The 21,463-nt window shown below is 40.3% G+C and overlaps 1 long non-coding RNA gene across 2 annotated transcripts in view; it reads right to left on the reverse strand.

Moving 5' to 3' along the window:
* The window catches only part of LOC141744951 (uncharacterized), a 257,857-nt gene that overhangs the window by 182,780 nt on the left and 53,614 nt on the right, over positions 1-21,463 (reverse strand). For both annotated transcript variants that reach the window (XR_012587632.1, XR_012587631.1), the window contains exon 2: positions 17,627-17,662. This is a non-coding gene — a long non-coding RNA (uncharacterized LOC141744951). The remainder of the gene's footprint in view (positions 1-17,626; positions 17,663-21,463) is intronic.

Raw genomic sequence — 21,463 nt, forward strand, 5'->3', positions numbered from 1 at the left:
CCCACAACCCCCCCAGCCACAGTGCACAGCAGTCACTGGTGCGGCACACAGTGAGAGCTGTCAGGCGTTTTTCACACAAGTGGCCCCGAGATGCAGTGGGCACACTAGTCTCCGAGTCTTTTGTGTTCCTCCTCACAAATCAGAGGGAGGGGGACTACAGAAGTTTGAGTGGCACCGACTTTTTCACCTTCCAGCTCCCAACCAACCACAAACTCCTAGTAGGGTTGCTTTAAACCATCCCACACCACAGCGGCATCAGCAGACTGGTGTAACATACTGCACACCCTTAACATAGGAAAACTAGTGATAGAATAGTGCCACCCCTATTCTGTGGCCAACAGTTACCTGATGTCCTAATATGCATAATGTCCTAAATGGAATCACAAACACATCTGGAAATGGTTACTGGAAGTTGCAGTATCTTATGAAAACCTCACTTACATGCACAATATGCCAAGTTGAGTGTTTGCTGACTCTCCAAGCAGCTGTCATTAACATGGTAAGCGCATGTCTCTTTGCCCAAAGAGCAGATGTTCTGCAATTTCTGTTGAGTCTTTACCATATCAGTGAATACTTTGTACAAACACATCTGCACTCGTGAAGCCTTTCTTTAGAGACTGGACTTCTAGTACTACAAGTAATACAAGCAAACTTCTTGTGAAATCTAGATCCTTGCAGCACTCTTGCTCATCTACATCTTAGTCAGATGGCAGGAAGGACAGTGGGAAATATGTGGAGCAAACCCTTATAAGACTCCTTCTGACTCGCTCATATTAAAAATAGCAACGTTACGGTTGATTTTCTGTAGCACGTGGAGTATCACAGATGCACGATGCATTTTCTGGTATGCTCAGTTCCTACATCACAGAAAGGCTGCATTTCCTCTCAGAATATTTCTGTAGCACTCCAAAGCTGCAATTCAAAAAGTCCCCAAACAACAAAGAAGCTAGATTTGAAGCTAGGCTGTGAGATTTCCAGAAGACTTATTTCATCAAGTAAACCACCTTCAAAAAAATATCATTGGGAAGGATATTTGTATACAGGAAAGGTTAAAAAAAAAAAAAAAAAAAAAAAAAAGCCACCTATGTTAGCTGGCAATGAAAGCTGTGTCCCTGGGTTGAGCAGGTCAAAATAACAATTAGCATTCATCCCTTGGGCCTCTAGTCCAAGTTTCTTGTTATGCCTCTAAATAGAACCCTGGCAGTGGAGCACGGCACAACACCATGACTCCACACGGGATTTATATCCTGGCATTCCCAGGACAGCAGAGCCTAGTCCGGGGTTTGCAGATGGTGATGTGGCTGTGCACGTATAAATTCAGCTTCACTATGGAAAAGGAATCGCATCTGGGCTGCAGGTGATCACTGGAACAGTAGACCAGTGCACTGACAAGTGTGCTTTTCCCCTTACTCTTCTGGAAGCCTTTACACCTAATGTAAAAGCTATAACCTTGTAACGACAAGGCATTACCATCAATTGGAGATGAATAAACATTTTCAACCTCTTTTTTTTTTGGAAATACATTAAATATATAAATTATAATATATTCTTTAATAAATACTATAACATTTTATTTTCTGTATGTTTCTGGGGTTTCATAATCAAGACAGATTGCATGTTTCAACTTGGAAATGGCCTATAAAATTAAGGTTTTACCAAAACCAACTTAAGTAACAGCTCTGGAAAATAGGATGTATCTATCTAAAGATGCCCAAGTAAAGGATTAACTCCTTTAGTGTTTGCAGTGACCACAGGGTAGATGATCAGCGTCACAGAATCAAGAAACACCCAGAAATACAGCAAAATGATCCAGTGTTTAAACACTCCACTGCTCACAGTAAAAATCACTGTGAATCAAACTAGGAAACGTCAATCCTGATGGCTGAGATAGCCCTCAAGGTACTTAACTTGACAGACTTTTTCTCCTAATGTGATTTGAATAGTTGCCTTGCAGCCTTTCTCCTTCCAGCCATATCAAGGGAGGAAAAAAAACCCCAACAACCACCCATGTACTATTCAATTCAAAAGACAGATCTGATCAGGAATAAATGATGACAAATTCATGTCTAATGAACCTGCCATCCACTCCTTTTAGACTCACTCCTTCTCTGCCCGCACACAGAACTGCAGTGGTCCAGCTCCCTGTTCTAGTGAGAATTGCCTACAGACAAAGTTAGCTTCACTTAGATTTAAGGATGAAACAACAGGGGTGGGTATTTTTATTTTTTTTAATAGATCAGATTGCTAGTGTCACAGAAACTTAGCATGAATGCAGTGATTTTTAATCATCCTTCTATGGATAAAAATTTAATCTAAATTTTAAAAATGGACAAGAATTTGAACTTGTTACATTTAATTAGCATAGCAGAAAATCTCCATTGGGATATGAAATGCAAAACCTGGTCCCGCTGAAGCTACTGGGAAAGGTCTCGGGAGAAGAGAAAGAGACAAACACGTGTCATCTGCTTGGCGTTACTACCTCCTGTGACCAGGACATGCTGTACCATCCGAGCAATCAATACGAAAATACAAGATACAGACTGCTCTGTGTTCAACACACCTGGCAGTTCCTTAACTAGAAAAAATTGAACAGGATTGGCTTTTAAGGAACGAGAGAAACAGCAAGCCAGTTCACTTTAAAAATACTGACAATTTAAGACATGGGCTATAATGGAGATTTTTCAGCAATGGATAGGCAGGCACCAAAAATGGTTTTCATAGGAGCTTAAGTCTGAAAAGCCCCAGACAGTTTAATTAGATAAGACTTTCTCATTAGCAGATCTAGCAACACTGTTTTTTTCCTTCTCTAGGAGAATTTGTAAGAAACTCTAGTTTTCACCTTTAAGAAGGCGGCTCTGGCAACATAGACTGTTGATATCCTATTGTTGTAGAAACCGTTGCAGAGAAAAACAAACACACACACTAACAGAAAGACCATTGACCCAACACAGCAGTTTCCACAGTTTTCCGTGATGCTCATCTGCGCAGAGGTACAGATTTGAAAAGCTCCCCTAAATGGTAGGAGACTGTGAGAACAGTACAATGAGGAGCAACACAATTTACTGTTTCTTAAATATACTTAGGTTCCTGAAAGCAACAAACTCTGGGAATGGCCTAACATGAATATTGTGCTCTGTTTTATTTAGGCAATTATTTACCACCTTTTGCAACAGTATTATCTGAGCAGGAGCTATGTAAAAGTGGTCTCAGTGCAATCATTTGATCAGTTCCCTCCATATATTCAGTGTTATATCCAAATAGTTTAGTAAAAAAAAAAAATAATTAACGAAGTCTTTCCACATTTTATTTTTATTCCTGGAAATCAAGCACAAACATGGGAGAAAACTTCAGTGAAAAATTACAATTACCAACTGTAAAATCCAGCACATTTGACACAACAGGAGTGAAAGCAGAGGAGTTACACTTAGACAAGCCAGAAGTTTATATGAAGTTTAGCAGGATTGCTTCTTGGGGACTACCCAATTCCCCAGGGGCATTTAGAAGGCAGTAGTTAGGAAAAAAAAAAAATTTCATTAAAATCTAGGGCCTCTGTAAGTGTCAAGGGACACAAAAACCTACGGAGAATAAGCAGGTCAACATTCTAACGGGCACATGTTCCTATCATGTTTCAGCTCTGAACACCATCCAGCGTTATGCAGTTCTCTGAAGTATTTCAAGGTATCTTTTTTTAATATATACATTAGTTTATAACTTGATCTGCATTTTAGTAAAAGCAAGCTTGAGAAATGCAGCTTGACATTAAGAGGAAAGGCCATCTAACAGTTATGAGCAAATTAACCACCTCTCCCATATTTCATGGCACATGGCCACACAGATTGCCAACAGAAGCCACGCTTCAAAGTCAGCAAGTTTCAGCGTAAGACCTATTTCCTTAGTCCCATTCCAAGTCACAGAAGAAGAAGATCTGTTTTGGCTCTCAGCTCAGAGGCTGGGAATAAAAACATGACACGATGCTACATCTAGAGCTTGATGGTGTTAATCATCATCACAGGTTTGACACTACAGTCTAATATTTTCCTGAGCTGATACATTAACTTTACCCTCTAGGATACAAGAAACTGCAAGTGAGAGCAGCTGCAGAACATTTTTCTTTACATGCCAAAAAGCCTGTCCCTGGGGCTCCAACATCACTGGACGCTGGGTTTAGTAGATATTGTGATCTCTTCTCAAATCTTAAACTTGAATCTTATTTTTTATTTCTCATCTTAATTATTTTTATTTCTAGTTCATTATTTTAAGGAGTTTCCCAAGAACTCAAAAGACAGCGCTCAAAGTACAGCTTTATTTTGAGCCCTCTACTCTGTGCCTTATAAAGGGAGAACAAAGATTAACAGGTGAGGGGCTGCAGAAGAAGAACAGAGAACAAGACCCAGATAAATTTAAATTGGTTAAAATCCCCCTTCTTCAGATGCTGTGTACTAACAGCCAGCAGTAACCAGTGATCTCATTTTCCAAGAAAAGAGGAATTTTTGTCACACCAAAGGTGGAGAAAGATGGAATATCGTCTAACAAACCCAGTTTCTTCAGGAAGGTAATTTACCCGAAGCAAAACCATTTTGTGGCAACTTACGGGCTTTGCTGTTGGTTTGGGTTTTTTTCCCTCCCCAAAAACCCTTAGTAGTGGGGGTGGATCATGACTTCCTACATTTCCATGAGAAATCTGACAGATTTTCTACCAGCTTGATAACATACGAAGAGAATGCCAATAATCAGGAAGCTACAAAAGCCCTAGAAATTGGTTTTACTCCTTGTTTCCTGCTCACTGTTCCACAGTGGAAAATAAGAAAGCTGTAGTCTTGATCCAGGGATAAAGCCCATGATTCATCCACATTTTCCTGGGTTTCCAGATACTCTTTCAATGGAAACGGAGCCTAAAGCCCATGCCAAGTAAACCACTGAGGCATGGGCTCCCTGCTCCAGACAAGACACCACAGCAGCCCTGGGGTCTTCCAGCCTTGGCAGATTACACACCAGGGAAGGTCACCAGCACTTCCCAGTCTCAGCTCAGGGCTGAAGAAGCTGCAGGGTGCCCATGTTGAACTGGGACTCTTCCAACATCCACACTATTAGCTTGAGCTGGCATCCCAGTGACTTCTAGCCCCACGCTCGAGATAGAAGACTGGTTGGTCCATGCCACCTCCGCAGAAGCATGTCTCTACATGCCAGGACAACTGCATTTCCCTCCCCACTGAGAAAAACCTACATGAAATTTTTATTTTTTTTTTTTTTAAATATTACTTAGTATCTCCTTTTAAAGGATATGCATGCATTTTCCATACAGCATTCCAAGCCCAAACACCATTGGAAGCTGTTATTGGTATTCCTGTCTCATGAAACACCTCTCAGCCAGGTTTCCAAATATGCATGGATTTTTAAAGTTTATTTTATTTTTAATATTAAAGTTGTCTCCATATGATGGAACCATTTTGGGGGAAAAATATGACACATTTTATAAAATATAAATTAAGGGGATATGTAAGAAACCCAGTTCATTATAAACAGAAAAGGGGTCAGGGAAAGGTATTTAGGTATTTAACTTCCCACAGTTCCGGCAAATAAGTGTTTTGTTTTGCAGCTTTTGAAATTTTTAGTATAATTTTGTTGGCTATCATAACAGTAGAGAAACGTCCTTGCAAGGTTAGCCTCTCAGTACAGTTCTATTCTAACAATTCTCTATTAAGATAATAAAATATGAATTGTAAATGTTTTCATGCCAGAATGACTTATTTTCAGGAGAAGACAGTATTGGCTCCCTGATTTTGTTGTCATTAGAAGCCATGATTATTATGCCTGTGTCAGTAACTACTTTTCTGCTAAATCTCTAGTTAATTGTTTGCTCCACAACAATCTTTTTCTCATTCATGCATTGTTTATGAGGCTTTTAACTGGCTTCTTGTTTATTGAGATCTGATTTACTTGATTATACTCTCATCCACTGTTTAAATGAAAAAAATATTCCTCATAGTTGTTACAAGGCTTTGGCCATTAATTATTGCAGCAATATTACCTCTTTTAGAGATATCTTCGTTCGTGTTATTACTTTACAAAGATTTGTTTTCTGCAAATGGTCCATGACAGATTTATAATATATTCTCTGAAATATATAGAAAATAGAATGCTTGCAGAGGGCTACAAACACATGAAAATAAAGGAAAATAACTAACAGAATTAAAGGCATTGCTGGTTATGATACTTGTGTTAGCCTGAATTTGGCTCCCAGCTTAAAGAAATCATGCAGATGGAAAGATAGAAAATCAGTGCTGGGCAAAACTGATATTTTGAGGGCAATCACATGAACAATAAAAATCAGTTCAAGTGCAACCAAAGCAGAAAATTTAGGTTTTTATAATAGTCATACATTTGAAGTCAACCTAAATATTCAATTACCTAAAAGAAAGAACTTACTCTGCTTTTTAAAAATATAAATAAATAAATAAAATGTTTCCAATTTTTTCTATTCCCACAGTTTTCTCTCTATGTGGGGGCCTACTTCCATTACCATATTGCTCTTTGTTTCTTAATGCCTTCTGAAGAATTGTGGAAAAAATGCTCTAGGTGCAACTAAATGTTGTGTGTTAATTGTGTTTAGAGATGAAAGTACATCAGCATAGGTTAGACAACCATTTGTTTAGTTGTGAGCATCTGACCTTGCCACTGCCATGGTCTCAGGGAAGAGTTTAACTGCAAACACTGCCTTTGCCAGTAGGGACGTATCCTGAATGGTGTCACGGCCCCATGGATTTGTGCTGAATGATGAATCAATAAGTAGCTGTTTCTGTATTTCACCCCAGAGGGGACCAGACTAGTAAATGAAGCAATTTGTATACACATGCAGATTATAAAGCAGTCTAGATGAATATTTTTAGAGTAAGCACAGTATTATGAAGACACAAAGTCATTCTCTATGACTTTTCACTACAAATGGCTTAGCTACGCCGTCAAGCTGTACTTACATATAATCAAAATGGGCACAACCACCTCCTGCCCACCACACAAGTACAGATTTCACGTGTATTGAAACTGAGTATATTGAAGTAACTTCTCGTGCCTAGTAAGCAAGATGAACTCCACTAGTATAAAGCCCCTCCATATTCATACAGGTGCATCCACGCTCAGGCTTGTGCCTCTGGCTACAGAGCAATACCTGTCTAACAGCACTTTTAGTATAGAATAAAGAAAGGATAAAATTCAGGTGAGCAAATCTGAAATTCCTTGCTTCAATAAAAGTCTAACCCCTGAAAAGCACAGGCTCGGCACAATGCAGTTTTATACATTCACACACCACTTTAACTGAGTCAACATCTCCTCAAGGACAGAGCGCCCATTACTTGCTAAATCGCACTGGGATCGCTTTCCTTCCCAGACAAGATTAAGGAAACGAGTTAGCCACATTTATTCCTATAACATATAAAGTTAGAGATTTCATTAAAACTGGAAACAAAGAAAGGAAATAGATTAAGAAAAAGGCCTACCCTTAGCAACTCATCTCTGGCAGTAGCAGCTGCACTGATTTCTTGCTTAGGCTCTCCCAGTTATCTGCAGAAGGTGTTAAAAAGCCCCGGCTGCCTTTGGGAGCAGCAGGTCTCTGTGACAGAGTGCTGGCTATGAAACGTGTGTGCCAGAACCAGGAATCTCTCCTGCCCTTTCCCGGGCAAGAACCAACTTCTTCCCCAATCCTCCCATCCTGACCTCGTGTTTCCATTTAATTCTTCAGACAGCACATCCCTCCTGGCTCCAGGCTGGCACTTCCTATTTCTAACAGTTTTCAGGACTGTCATAAAACCTTACAAATTATACATAATTAGCAGCATTTATTGCACTTGTGTCCCATTCCATTCTCAATTTCCATATTACAATGAACTTTGGATAGCAGCCACAGGTGAGACATTAACAATACCACCACCAGGTTACACATTTAGGGTACTAGTTCCAGATTTTTTTTCCCTATTCAGCTTTCTTCACTTCCCTTTGCCTCTACAGTTCTAGACAAAACAGACGTTCCTCAATCACTCAGCTAGATGGACCTAAAAGCAAAGACACACTAACGGAATATTTAATACTGTTCCCATTTTTCATGTGACTAACTATATTACATAGCTTTCTGAAGTACAATCAGGTTAAAGTCAAGCACAGTATATCTCGAATTCTGTAATTCCGTTACAGTTAAAAACACAAAACAAAACAACAACAACAATAAAAACCCCCTTCCTTAATCATTGGGCTTTCAGTAGCTTTATTGCTCATATAAAGACAATGATCTTAATTCTTAATCCCCATGTTAGAGACTGGTGAGTTTTAAGTTAAAGCAAGAGAACTTCTATGGTACTAGTATGTGTGAGAATTAACATTATTATCTTTGTAAAAAGAACCAGATGACACCATACCACTGTCTTTCATTCTAGAAAAAAAATAATCTGATTTTTGTCTCCTGTATTATACTGGCATCCAAGTTCATAATTTCCTACCTGATAGCTATTTGCAATTAAAGCTGTCTCCTACTACCTTGTATTTTGAGGGAGATCTTGAAAACAAATCTACAGCTAGATTAATGGAGAGAATCAAAGCATCACATTTATGAAGACATTCTTTTCTGATGAGGTAAAATTAATACATTTTGCAAAACAAAGAATTTGCAAATAAACTGTGACTCGTTCTGCATTGACAAAACGTTTGCATGTGGTTTGTGTTTTCTGCAGCTGTGCATCTTGTTGAAGAGCTAGTTTCTGATCTCATCCAGGCTAGTAGGATGTAGCATATATAAACTTAACTAAATATTCATGTTCTGCCCTAAAGGTAGGAGCTGATGAAAGGCTGACCATGTTTTAAATTCAAAACTGTTTACTCTGTGCTTACTCTTGAACTTCCCTACAAGGTAACTTCCCACTTACATCGTGCTGCTCAGGATACCTCTGCCAAGAAAACCTCACAGGCCTGTATCATTTACCAGCACTACCATCCAAAAGAAACAGTGACTGCAAATTATTTTGGCAGATGTGCACTGTAAGCATGCGCGTAGGTAATACTACAACACAAGCCTGTGCTGTCCTAGTATCTGTAAAACACATTTGCAGCAAGAGGACTGTCCGTCATAGTCCCAGCACTAAGAGAAAGGGTAGCAATGGTGGACTTGGAAAAATAGGGTGAAGGAACTGAAGGAGGCAACATTTTATTTTTCCAATTCCCTTCCTATGTAGCAGGCACCTCGCATCAGTTTCTTATTTTTGGTAAGGTTTTACTGGAATAACGACAGCCATTTTGAACATAAAAAAGATCAGTAGCAAAAGATCAGACCTCTCCTTACCAAAAACATTGTAAGAGTCCCTCCTGCATATAAAGCGTAAAGACTGGGAAGATCTCATTGCAAAGCTTGAGAAATTCCTCAATGCTCAGAAAGAAGGAAAATACCAAAACAAAGAGAGCTTTTGCTTTTTTAAACACCAATAGCCATGGGAATGGTTCCTGATGGAGATGCCCAGAGGCAAGGGAGTACTGGGAGGTAAGGAGTCTGCAGCCCCTTACCCCTGTAGATGCAAGCATTGGCATCGGTAGTACCCAGCCACAGGGTAACTCTGCAAAGCCTGAAGACTGAGGCTTGGGGTTGGTTTTTTTTATTTTTACTGCCCTGCCTGGAGCATTATTTTAGTTTGCTTAGCTGTAACAGAAATTTTTTAATGACTAGGTGGCTTTTTCTTTTTCGCTTAGCTTTGTATAATCATGTGGTGCAACCGTAATTTTCATATGGAGAGTTATAGCAAGTAGTTATTCTGTGCAGAACGAACCATTAATGGTGCCAGCCTAACGATGCAGCACAGAGAAATGGGCGCATATTGCTGAGGCCATGAAAACAGGGGCCAAGGATGCAGAGTAGACATAGATGAATGAGATGACAGGTGTGACCTTAAGAGTGGGACACAGGATGACACAGGACACCCCAGGGCTAGGAACAGCTCACCAACAGCCAGTTACTTGAGAGCTAATGGAGTTCAAAGAAGATGGGCAAAAATGGGTTTAGGGGCAATAACAAACAGTAATTCAAGAACTGCAAATGCACCTCATGGAGGCACAAAGATACACGAGCTCTGAGCAAGAAAGAGCTGCCTTCTCCGGGCTGAGATAACTGCAGGGCACCCTGCAGAGGCATGTGCCGCTGGGTCTCTTGTTTGAAGGCTGAGATGCACAGGGTGACTCCTTCCCCTCGCCCCTCTCCTTCAACCTCCCCCTTTCTTGCTTTTACTGCTTATGAATGCAGAAACTCTCAATCTGTGATTAAAGACTGCCAACAAAACCTTGATATGTCGCACTATCACATATTCCTTTTCAATATGCATGCGCTAGCACACAGAGAATATGGCTTCTATTTTCTTTTTAAGGTCTGAATGCTACATCTCTTTGCCTGGGGCACTGATACACTCAAAGCTCACTGTGGCTGTGATTGCTAACACACATTCCAACCAATGCCAACAAAGGCTTTTCATGGAGTGGACACCTACCCTCTAGGTATGGCACTGACCCATCCGATTCATTTCGCATGGGACACCTAACAGCCATCAAATGGCAACACCGTTTTGTTAACAAACGGTGCTACAGAAAGCAGATCAAAAAGTGTCTCCTCAGACGTCCTTTCCCAATTGTCTCTGTGGATAAAACCTAGCAACAGCCACTGGCATCCCTTAAGAAATGTATGTAAAGAATCTAAACATCCCATTTTCAACGTTTTTCAGAAGTGTACTGAAGCTGAAAAATATAATCAAGCTATCTTCTTCGTCTAATAACTTTTCTGGACCAGCGAGTTTACCCAATCCTGCTTGACTTTTGTGTAATAATACATTGCAATGCAGAGAAGCTGATGATTCCAGGGACTCTTCTGCTAAAAAGAAATTCCAAAAAGTAGTAAAAAAGTTAACTTTCTATAAGCCTTTTACATTACTTAATATCTTTGCTCTGAGAAGCCAATGATGAGGTGAAAGAATTATTTAGTATTCTAAGAAAGTGCATCAAGAATTAGTTTTAAGTGAAATTTCTTAGCTCACCTTTACTTTCAAACGCTAATTTAATTGAGGAAGGTAACACCCTCACTGAAAACGTAAACCTCTATCAAATTTTTTTTTTAACAGAAAAACAAAAGTATCTTTGTGTCTGTAACCTGTGAGTAAATGGGTTCCTTTCTACTGGAAAAGAATGTTGCACTTAACTTTTGCAGTGCTAGCATAAAATTATTCAAACAATTTGAGAAGCACCTTAACTGTCATAATCCTCTGCATTTTCTTCACCCAGACAAATGCCCCTTCACTCCCTCACTCTAGTTGATGTACTTCTCGGACAAGCAGCTCCCGGCATCATTACCCTACCTTTAGGAGACCCTCTGGTGCTCAGCTCCCTGTTCTATAGCAAAAAGAGCTCCACAAAACCAAAGCACACACTTAGCTCCTGCTACTTAAGCCTCTTCCTCTTGCCTATCTCACACAATCCCTGTTGTTACCCATCTCCTTTTGCAGAAAAACATGTAGTGTCTTGTATAGAAAGGCAGATAGATGCAGCTCTACCATAAAAGCTCTTCAGAAGGTCAGGTGCAAGAGTGACACACTGCATCTAGTCTCCCTGCTAACACAACTATATTTGCCATTTCCCACACAGAACCAAAACCAAACTACAGTGTGCATCATGAGTTTACAACTTAAATACGGCTAACGCTAGAGATAATGGACAGTGCAAAAGGAGACAGAGGTCCTTCTCATTTTAGGTATTAAAATTTGGGAATCATTTACAGGGAAACTGTGACCTCCAAAGCAGAGATGAAAGGTAGAAAAAGCGTGGGCACAGGAAAAAGAAACAGCAGCAGAAGCAATGCTGCAAGATCCCTAGAGCACCAGGTATTTTCAGTCTCCACAAACTCCTCCTCAGCGTCACTTTATGACCTTGGGCAGATACTTTCACACCAAACCATACACCCACCCCTCTGGCCAATGTCCTCTGGCTTTCCTTTCTGGTTAGTGTAAGTAACAATTTTTCCACAGACTTCATTCTTAGCCCTGCTTGCTCATACTAAAGCAGGATTTGGTTCTCTAAGATGTTATAATTTTGCAACACAACTGCTTGGGAGGACCATATCTGAGAACTTTAAACTTTAACTTTAAACTCCTTTTCAGCAAATTATCTCTAGGGTTAGAGCTTCTCTTTCACAGACATTTGTAGAATACTTTCTATCTGTCTCTAATTTATAAATGCTGGTTTGAAATACACATGCAGAACTCATCATTTAAACCTGTTTCCCTGCTTCTTTCTTTCTTTAATACTGCAATTTACCTTCTGGGTTCTCTACTGTCGCTGACAAGATGTAATAACTACTTCTTGGCAGCTCACTAGGAAGAGAAAAAAAGAAAAAACTGGATGGAGTTCAGTAAAAAGCAATAAAAAAAATAAAGGGTTACAGAGAAACACTAATGGGAAATTACCTTAAAAAAGCAAGTATGTATAGCTTAACTAAACTATGACAAAAGAGGCTGTGGTAATTGGAAATAGCTGAAGGCTGTAAACAGGAAGGTGAATGATACATTGCCCCAAGTTGCTCGAGGGGCATATGACTGCAAAGAAAAGGCAGAAATTCTTCCCAGTCAGCCAGAGGTCAGAGAAGAGAAGTCTGCAGACAATTTCTGTCTGGGGGAAATAGGAGTGCAGTCCTCTGCCCAGCAAAGCACTGGGCATGAAGGACAGGACAGACCACCAGTGGGGAAGAGTGAGACTGGGAGAAGAGCTCTGGAGCGGGCAAAGGGGGATGGCCTCAGTAGCATCTGGAAGCTCCTCACAGCCACCCTGCAATTTTGTAGTACAAGTTACCTGGGTGCCTTCCTCACACCCTGCACAAGTACAGCGCAGCTTCACAGCTTCAGCGCGCTTTCAGTTGATTGAGATGCTGCAAATTCGTTAGCCTCTGGTTCTCACCCTCCCATCTCGGGGACACAGACTCTCTCAGGCTAGAACATTATTTCATGAAAGATAAATAAAAAAAGCTCCCCTGACTCAAGTATTCTTCTGTCCCATCTTTGTGCAACTATCTTATGTTTAATAATTGCAGAAAACCCTGTTATTTGGTAGTTATTTTCAAATCACTTTGAAACACAGAACTTCCTCTCTCATTGAGTCTTTTTTGCCACTAGACCCATGCCCGTGGGCATTCACTCCATTTTAATCCAAGCACTATGGGCTTTGCCTCCATTGTTACTTCCCTTTCATCTATTTTCAAACCAACAGAAAAGCGCCTCATGTCTAAACGCATTTCCCAGCCCCTGTGCTACAGGCAGTGCTTTCTCCGTCCTCAGGGAGAGCTTGTAGAGATTTTTTTTCTTCTCTCCAGTCTTTTTTTTTTTTTTTGGTACTTATTCTGGCCATGCTCCCTTCTGGCCTAAATGTCCTATCTGTAGTGTATTAGATACCTCAACCCCATCTGACTTGGCAGCAACATGTCCCTCTTCGTCTTACACTTACTAAAACACAAAAGATATTTAGATTCCTATCTCACATTCCTAATTTTGTTGTCGTCGTCATTAATCTGGCCCATAACTCTCTGAAAAAGAAAGTTTTACAAAGGAGAAATCAATCATGGGGAAAACTGCGAGGACAAATGTCAACACTTAAATGAGTATTAGGAATGGATTAACTTCATTGAGTGCTAGTAAAAGAAAGATCACAAACCACACGACAGTGATGGTAAAACGGAATCCATACCCTGCCAAGTACTTCGGAGGCTTGCCAGGTGTGAATAGGTAATTACCCTGCAGAATCACGCTAGAGCTAAGATTATTTAAAATGTAACCAGAGGAACATCAGATTGGTATAAGGAGGCGCGTTACTTCTGCAGAAGGTATTAATGAAGTATTGTGCCCATTTTTTAGTGTGTTCTTCAGAAATGAAAAAAGCTATGTGAATGAAACAGGCTTTGGAAATCATCACAGTGAAACTCCTGGGAAGATCAGTCTGTTTTGGCTTATTCAAGAAAGGTCAGAGAGATGACTTGATTATGGTTTACAACAGCTTACAACACATTATGATAGATTCCATGGGAAAATAACCTCAGATTTTAGGTAGCTTTCCAGTCAAAAATAACAGAAAAGTTCCAACTGTTGGAGGCTGAAACTAATTGCAACCAGGAGGAGTATGTTTTTTTAATGAGGATTAGAAGTAAACATTGGAAAAACCACCTCATGTAGATGTTTTGATTCTTTATTACTTAGAGGCTTCGAAACAGGATCAAACGTCTAACTTATGAGATGCTGTTTTAACACAGAAGTTTCATTCAGTTACTGATGAACTAAACATGTAAATACCTGACCAACTTAAAATCCTAATAGTCCTTATGCCTACTATACATCATTTCTCAGTGGCCATCAGGGAGAAACAAACTGAACTTGGTGGTTCTCGTTGTATGCTGTTTCCACCAATAATTTATGTCATTTATCCTAATTGATTAGATGGGTTAAAATGGCAAATACTACAAACATCTCTTTTCATCTCTTCACGGTCTGTGGTTTATGGCAGTATAACTCCACTACTGGAAGGAAATAAAACTGTCACGCATAGCGGCAAGCTCCATAAGAAGCAGAGTCAAACCAGAAGTCTACTCCCTGCACGTGTAAGTCTCACAGGTCCCTTAACTCCTCCAGAACCAAAGTAAAAGTCTAGGTCCTTGCTTAAACTGCTCCAGCCACCAAGCTGAGGAGATAGTTGTTCTTCACTGAAGCAATAGCAAGAAGACTCACTTTAACCTGTTTGGTGGCAGGGCAATGCATTTTCAGCAGCAACGGTGGGAACTTAAGGAAAACAAACCCAAGCTTTACAGCCAGGTAGAAACGTAGGGATTTGCCATACAGCCTCTTCTTTTCATCTACAGGCTCCTGAAGTCTGGGCTAAAGGCTGAAGCTTTGCCTGTGTTAAAAGTATCCAAATAGCACAATATTAGTGTTTCCCCTTAGGCAGGTGCTTAGTTCTGACACTTTTCCTGGGGAGGCTGGGGAAATCCAAATCAGGTGGACGACAGCCATTCATTCTTTCCTATTCTGTATCAATGCTGCATCTAGTGTTTTGTATAACCTGCTTTTAAAATTCTTGGTATGCTCGATATCTTTCTAGTGCCTATTAACCTGTATCACCCCTGACGCCCACCAAAGCTGCTCTATCACTCCCCCTCAACTGGACAGGGGAAAGAAAAGGAAAGGCTTGTGGATCGAGATAAGGACAGGGAGAGATCACTCACTAATTACAGTCATAGGCAAAACAAACTTGACTTGAGAAAAATTAATCCCAGCCTCCTTTGGGCATCCACCCCCTCTGGCGTGGGGTCCTCCATGGGCTGCAGGGGGACAACAACCTGCCTCACCACGGTCTTCACCACAGGCTGCAGGGGAATCTCTGCTCCGGTGCCTGGAGCACATCCTTCCTCTCCATCTTCACAGACCTTGGTGTCCGCAGAGTTGTTGCTCTCACATATTCTCACTCATCTCTTCTGGCTGCAGCTGTGCAGGTTTTTTTTCCCCTTCTTAAGTTATTGCAGAGGCACTACCACCGTCACCGATTAGCTCGGCTTCGGCCAGTGGCGGGTCCATCTTGGAGCCAGCTGGCACTGGCTCTCTCGGAATTCTAAGATTCTAGCAGCTTCTCAGAGAAGCCACCTCTGTAGCCCCCTCGCTACCAAAACCTTGCCATGCAAACCCAATACAAGAGTCTAATTTTAATAGCTAATATTTCAGTGAATGGTTTGATTTTCAGGTTGCTGCTGTAAGGGGATGATAGAATATCAGAAAATGTCTCCTCATACATGTTCATAAGTTTCAGAAGATGCTATGACATGCTGTAGATTTACTAATGCTTAGACTAATAAAGAAATTATATCTAGTCTGCTTAAGCTACGTGTATTGATATGTCCAATGGAGTCCTGTATTTTCTATAGCCTATCCTGATACAGACTACTGATACCACGGCTCGGTTCCTGCTCCTTTCTTTCTCCACTGCATTTCAGTTTCGGTGGTACGTGCAGCAGCATTCATTGGCAACACCTCTGCTTTTAAGATCCCTCTGAAGAAATGTTCTCTAGGCACATTCCCAGTTGGGATGAATGATTGATCTGACCATCTTGGAGATGTGCTGTCTACCGGCTACTTGCAAACTTTCTCATTAGGCTTGTTAGACTTTTACATGAACACAACTCAGCATATGTTCTGCCTACAATTTTTTTTTTTTTGACCAGAACTAATATTTCAAATACTTGCTCCTTGTAACGTGCCATCTGCACAGTCTTCAGGGTCACACAGCATTTTATGTATTCCCTTGCAGACAGATGTAATTTACATAAGGAATTTATGAAATGTCTATATAAGCAGACTCAAATTCATATTCATACTCTTTGGAACACTTTTGCCACTAACATTTAATCTAACAGAAATTCAGTTTTCCCCCAGGAAACTGAATCCAAGGGTTTAAACACTGTTTAAGCTAATTATCGGAGCTGAACACTCATATGGGCTAAATCCACCCATTTCAATAGAAGTGTGCCAATTTACTGCAGCTGAACATCTGCCCGTTGTGGTTTATTTGAATAAACACTAGAGATATCTTTCCATTCTTTATAAAGCTTAGTTAGTGAGAGAGGTAAACCAAGGGTTAAATGAAGCTGCTGTAAATTAAGGGCTGCAAAACCTGACAATACATTGCCATCTATGATCCCACATTAAAATTGCCTGAGAGCAAATCTCCCCAGCTTTGAGTTTCAAGAACCCTTGAAGCAGAAGTGGAAAATCAGCTTACAAAGTCAGACAGATAAGGATAATTTTTGTTCTTAGGGTATAATAGAAGATGTAATATCATTATTAGTGCTGTAAAAAGATAAAGGGGGAAATGTATATTGAGCGTATACAAGGATTATAGGAGTAATAGAAAGGCTCAACTGTGAAAAGTGTCAAGGGAAGTCTTTGGTTCGAGAGCTTGCCTGGACACGGATCAGATGCAAAGTACTTTTCTCTGGCAACTGGAGCAAAGACCTGGACGTTCTTCAAAGTTAAAATATGTTTGTGTGTGCAAAGGTGGGTGGACGCGCACAAAGGAACTGACGTGCCTTATTTCGACTTTAAATATGATTCATCAACTTAATATTCTTGCACTTCACACATATCTACTCATGATTCACACCTTTAGAAGACCATGTTAGATTTTGGCTGAACATTCAGTACCACAAAATTTGTAATGTTATTGAGGTTTTCCTACTCTTGCATTACCACTAAAAATGCCATGCTGATTCTGAGCACAAAAGTTCCCATTTGGTTTGGATTTACCGGAGTCGACACAAAACTCTCTGTTTCAATTAATAAAATGCATTGAATAAGATGGCTGAACACACACGAAACTTCTTTGAAAAAAATCTCCCCACAAATCCTTTTGCAAGTATATTTTTTCTTTTTACTTCCAGTGTGAAACAACAGGAGATATGCCACCGACACCTCTGAAACAAGCAACAGCCTGTCCAAAAAAGTGAAAACCCCTTGTGAGCCCCAAAAACCCATGCACATATAATTCTTAACAGTAGAGTAGAACATATTTCCATAGGGCGAATGTTACTTACAAGATCTGTGGAGTTCAAATGCATAACCAGAAGTACCTACAGAAGGGAAAAAAAAAATTATGTTAGCATTCTAGAGAAAAGCATAGAGAAATATGAAAAATCATTGCTAGGGATGCAGAAGTGCTTCAACTGGGGGAAAAAGGTGGAGGGAGGCTGCTTTGCCTAGGTTTATCATCCAGTTATAGTAGTGAGAGGAAAAGTGGGCTTCAGGGACTGCATCCTGCTAAAAGCATTTAAATTAGGAGCAGGTAAAGACAACATCAGCACTCGCAGCCTTTACAGGAAGACAGATTTCCTGAAAATGATAGGAACAATGAGAGTCTGATGTTAAGGCAGTAAAAAAGCCTAGACCCGTTGCTTCATGCACATCAGTGTGGCACCCCAAATTGTCACAGCTGAGGAATTGGATACCAGCTGCCATTCTTATTTTGTAATTATATCAACTGTGGGAGTACCTGGAGCACAATCTTTACACAAAACCTCCACATCAGGTAGCAGGGGCTGAGTTCACCTTCAGGACTGAGGCTGCCTTTACCGCTGCAGGGCTGTGTTCAGCAGAGAAAGTTGCTCTCCAGACGCCATGCTTTCAAGTCAAGGCAGGCACCTTACCTGGGGCAGGTGAAAATTGCCCCTGCCCTGAGGCTCGCTCAGGCACCAATCCAGCCCCACTCCACATATTCAGAGTTAGCCACGATGCTCTGAGACCAAAAGCACCCCTGGACCAGAAGGGAGGAGGTGGTCCTGGACACCACAAGGCACAACATTTCACGTAATATTCAAAAGCAAGAAGTAGAACTTTATTCCCATTATGATCACGACAGAATAAAGGGGCCATGTCAGCCCTCAAGGGAATACGTCTTACTCTGTTTATTCATGGCAGAAAGACTCCCAAAAGCCCCAAGTACAGATGCAGAGAGAGGGCTACACAGAGAGGTGCTCTGTGGCGGTCTCTCAAGGGCAACACTGCCAAAAAAGTTTCTATACAATCTGACACTACAGGGAGTGCTCTGCTCCAGGGCACCAGGGAAGGTTTCAGTGACGCTTGGGAATGGGAGGTGGGACAGTGCCCTGTGTTGCACCCAGGAAGCAAGAGCAGCACTCCCAGCTAGAGTCCAGATTTGTCTAGAAATCATTAGCCACTAAAAAGCCAGCAAAGGTTTTTTCCATCTCTCCACAAGACACCGCAGTGCCTGATGGCTGAACTAACCTAACCTCTCTGCCTATTTACTTACCCTGAAGATATGACGCTACATCACTTATTGTTGTAGAAATAACAAATAGCTCAGTAGGAAGCAAGCCCTTACAACCAAGAGCATTCTTAGTGATTTTAAACTGCTGTAAAGGACCCTTAGAAGCTACGCGCAAATCTGCTGTCTTAATTAAACACACACAATTTAATCTACAATGCTGAACTCGCTCCGCTTCTTTCTATGATAATTTGTTGCTGTGACAAGACCAGAAGAGATGAAATTTTCTTACGGTTAAGATCACATTGACATTGTTTCATTGTTCTTGTTTGGAGTTACAAGATGCTGTTTTCATGTATTACACAATGTTGCCGTACCACAAGCTCAAAAGTTTTGTATATCATCAGATATTTGCTGTTTTTTCTCACATGAAATTATCAGAAATTTTCAGATCTTTAAATAATAAAGCATTCAGCATTAAGTATAAGATTGACGGGAAATTGAAAGAGTTCAGTACAGCATAATATGTGTAATAACTGGCTTTAGGGAGGTGAAAAAACAACCTTATTGTTAAGGGATTTTGATGTTGGCACATGCTTAGCATGCAAATACAAATTCATGCACATTGTTAATTTGTCTACCTCACCAATTGCTCCACGTTATTAAATCTTTCCCATTAAAGAGACCCTAGCAGGTTTCTGAAAGCACTTCCTTCCAAGGAAGTTGTTATTAGATGGATATCCTTGAAGAGGTTCCAGTAGCATCTCGGCTACATTAGCATTTCCAGAATATTTATGAACACGTAGCAACTCAGTGTTGGATGCAGCTCAAGATACAATTAACATCCTCAGAACAGAAATTAAAATAGTAGAAGGTACAACTGTACTGATTGAGTGAAACAATGATACAAACTTCGATTTCTGAAAAGTCCCCTTTTCCTTCAGAGGCTCCGCTCCAGGGAAGAACTTCAGTGACCAGGAATCAGGGTGACTTTACGTAAAAGCATCATCATATTTCAGAATAATGGTCCTACATATCACAGAGGCAATGTCAAATTTAGGTTCTGGAATGCCATACTACTACTGATGTTATTAGGGACATTGTTCTAACTCCACTGGAGATTAATGGCTTTTATTCCAGTAGAAAGACATCAAGTTGTCGATAGATGGGTGCTTGCACTGGCTATAAGAGGAAAAGAAGGCCTGGGGCTATGTTTGTATTTGGGGAAACAGTAAATGTCAAATTGTCCCTCATATAAGTGCATCAAAACCAAATGCACATGTGAATCTATATCATTGTTTGCTATAAAAATCATTGCATATGACTCTATAGCCTATCTATATGCCATGTATACAGCTAGAGGATTACTTCTGGTTGGAATGAAACGTCCATAGGCAGGACATGCACAAGAGGGACTGGAAGATCAGAAAGCTGAATGAACGAGGTCTGCTGAGCCTGAGGAGTGAGGAGAGGACATTGCAGCAGCTTTCCATGAGGTGACGGCTGTTGGAATGAGGAAAAGAATAACCTGTTCCCCATGCCCATGATGGACGGGACACAAGCAGGAAAGGACCAAAACTGCAGTTGCAAAAGATTGAAGTTAGATGCAAGGAAAAAGAAATAAAAAAAAAACCCAAAGCTTTCTAATATTAAGAACAGGAAAACAATTTCCTTTGCCCAAATGTGAGGGCTGAAGGGGTGGGAAGGAAGAACTGATTTGGTCATTGATTTTTATCCCCTTTTTTTTGGCCAACACGTGTTGCATGTTGTTTGTGCTTAGCATGATGGTGGCTTTTCCTCCTCTTCCTTAGTTTTGAAAGGCCGTGTTCCTCAGCCACCGTATCCCAACTTCTCAAATGTGGTTTGGTTCTGTTACTACTTTTTAAAATTACTTTAAAATACTTGGCCACAAACCCCAAGTTCATTGTCTAGACACTTGGTGGTCCTTTCCATACATATTTCTCTATGATTCCACAAATTTATTACAGATTTTAAGATTCCAAGAGTCAAACAAGAAATTCATCAGACAGTTCTCAGTAAAAGAAGATCTATTCTAATCAGAAAATTTTCTACAGTTAATGCCTTTGCTTACTGTTGCAGCTGATTTACAACTATTTATTCATACAGTGAGATGCTTTATGAAATTAGCTTTACTTTGGGTAAAACCAGTGCTATCACGCAAAACCTCTCATTTTTACACAAAGCATCTCCAAAGCGTATTTCATTAGTTTCTCACAGCCCATTGTTTCCTGTGTGATTAATGACAGCAATGTATTAGGGTGGTTTTCTTTCCAAAAGAGACATACTCTACTTTTATGTCTTACTATCAAAAGACTATTGGCTTTAAAACATATCTTTTATAAAATCAAACAAAGGTGATATTCAGTATATTTTCATGTAATTCTTAAATGTTATGAATCTGAGTAAGAGCTATATAGGAACTACTAAGCAATCTTTCACAGGAAGTGACAAACAATAAAATACTAATCAAACAAAAGAGGCAAAAGCCGTGATGGACAATGAACAGTTGTTTACTAGGCTGTATTATCTCCATTTGTTGTCTTATACATGTCAAAACACTAATGGAAGGAGAAGCAGTTTTGCCCAAATGCCAGTAATAAGAGTACTTTTCCAAAATTAACGTCCTTTT

Source organism: Larus michahellis, chromosome 6 (genome assembly GCF_964199755.1).
Source record: "Larus michahellis chromosome 6, bLarMic1.1, whole genome shotgun sequence".
In the NCBI taxonomy this organism is placed as follows: Eukaryota; Metazoa; Chordata; class Aves; order Charadriiformes; family Laridae; genus Larus; species Larus michahellis.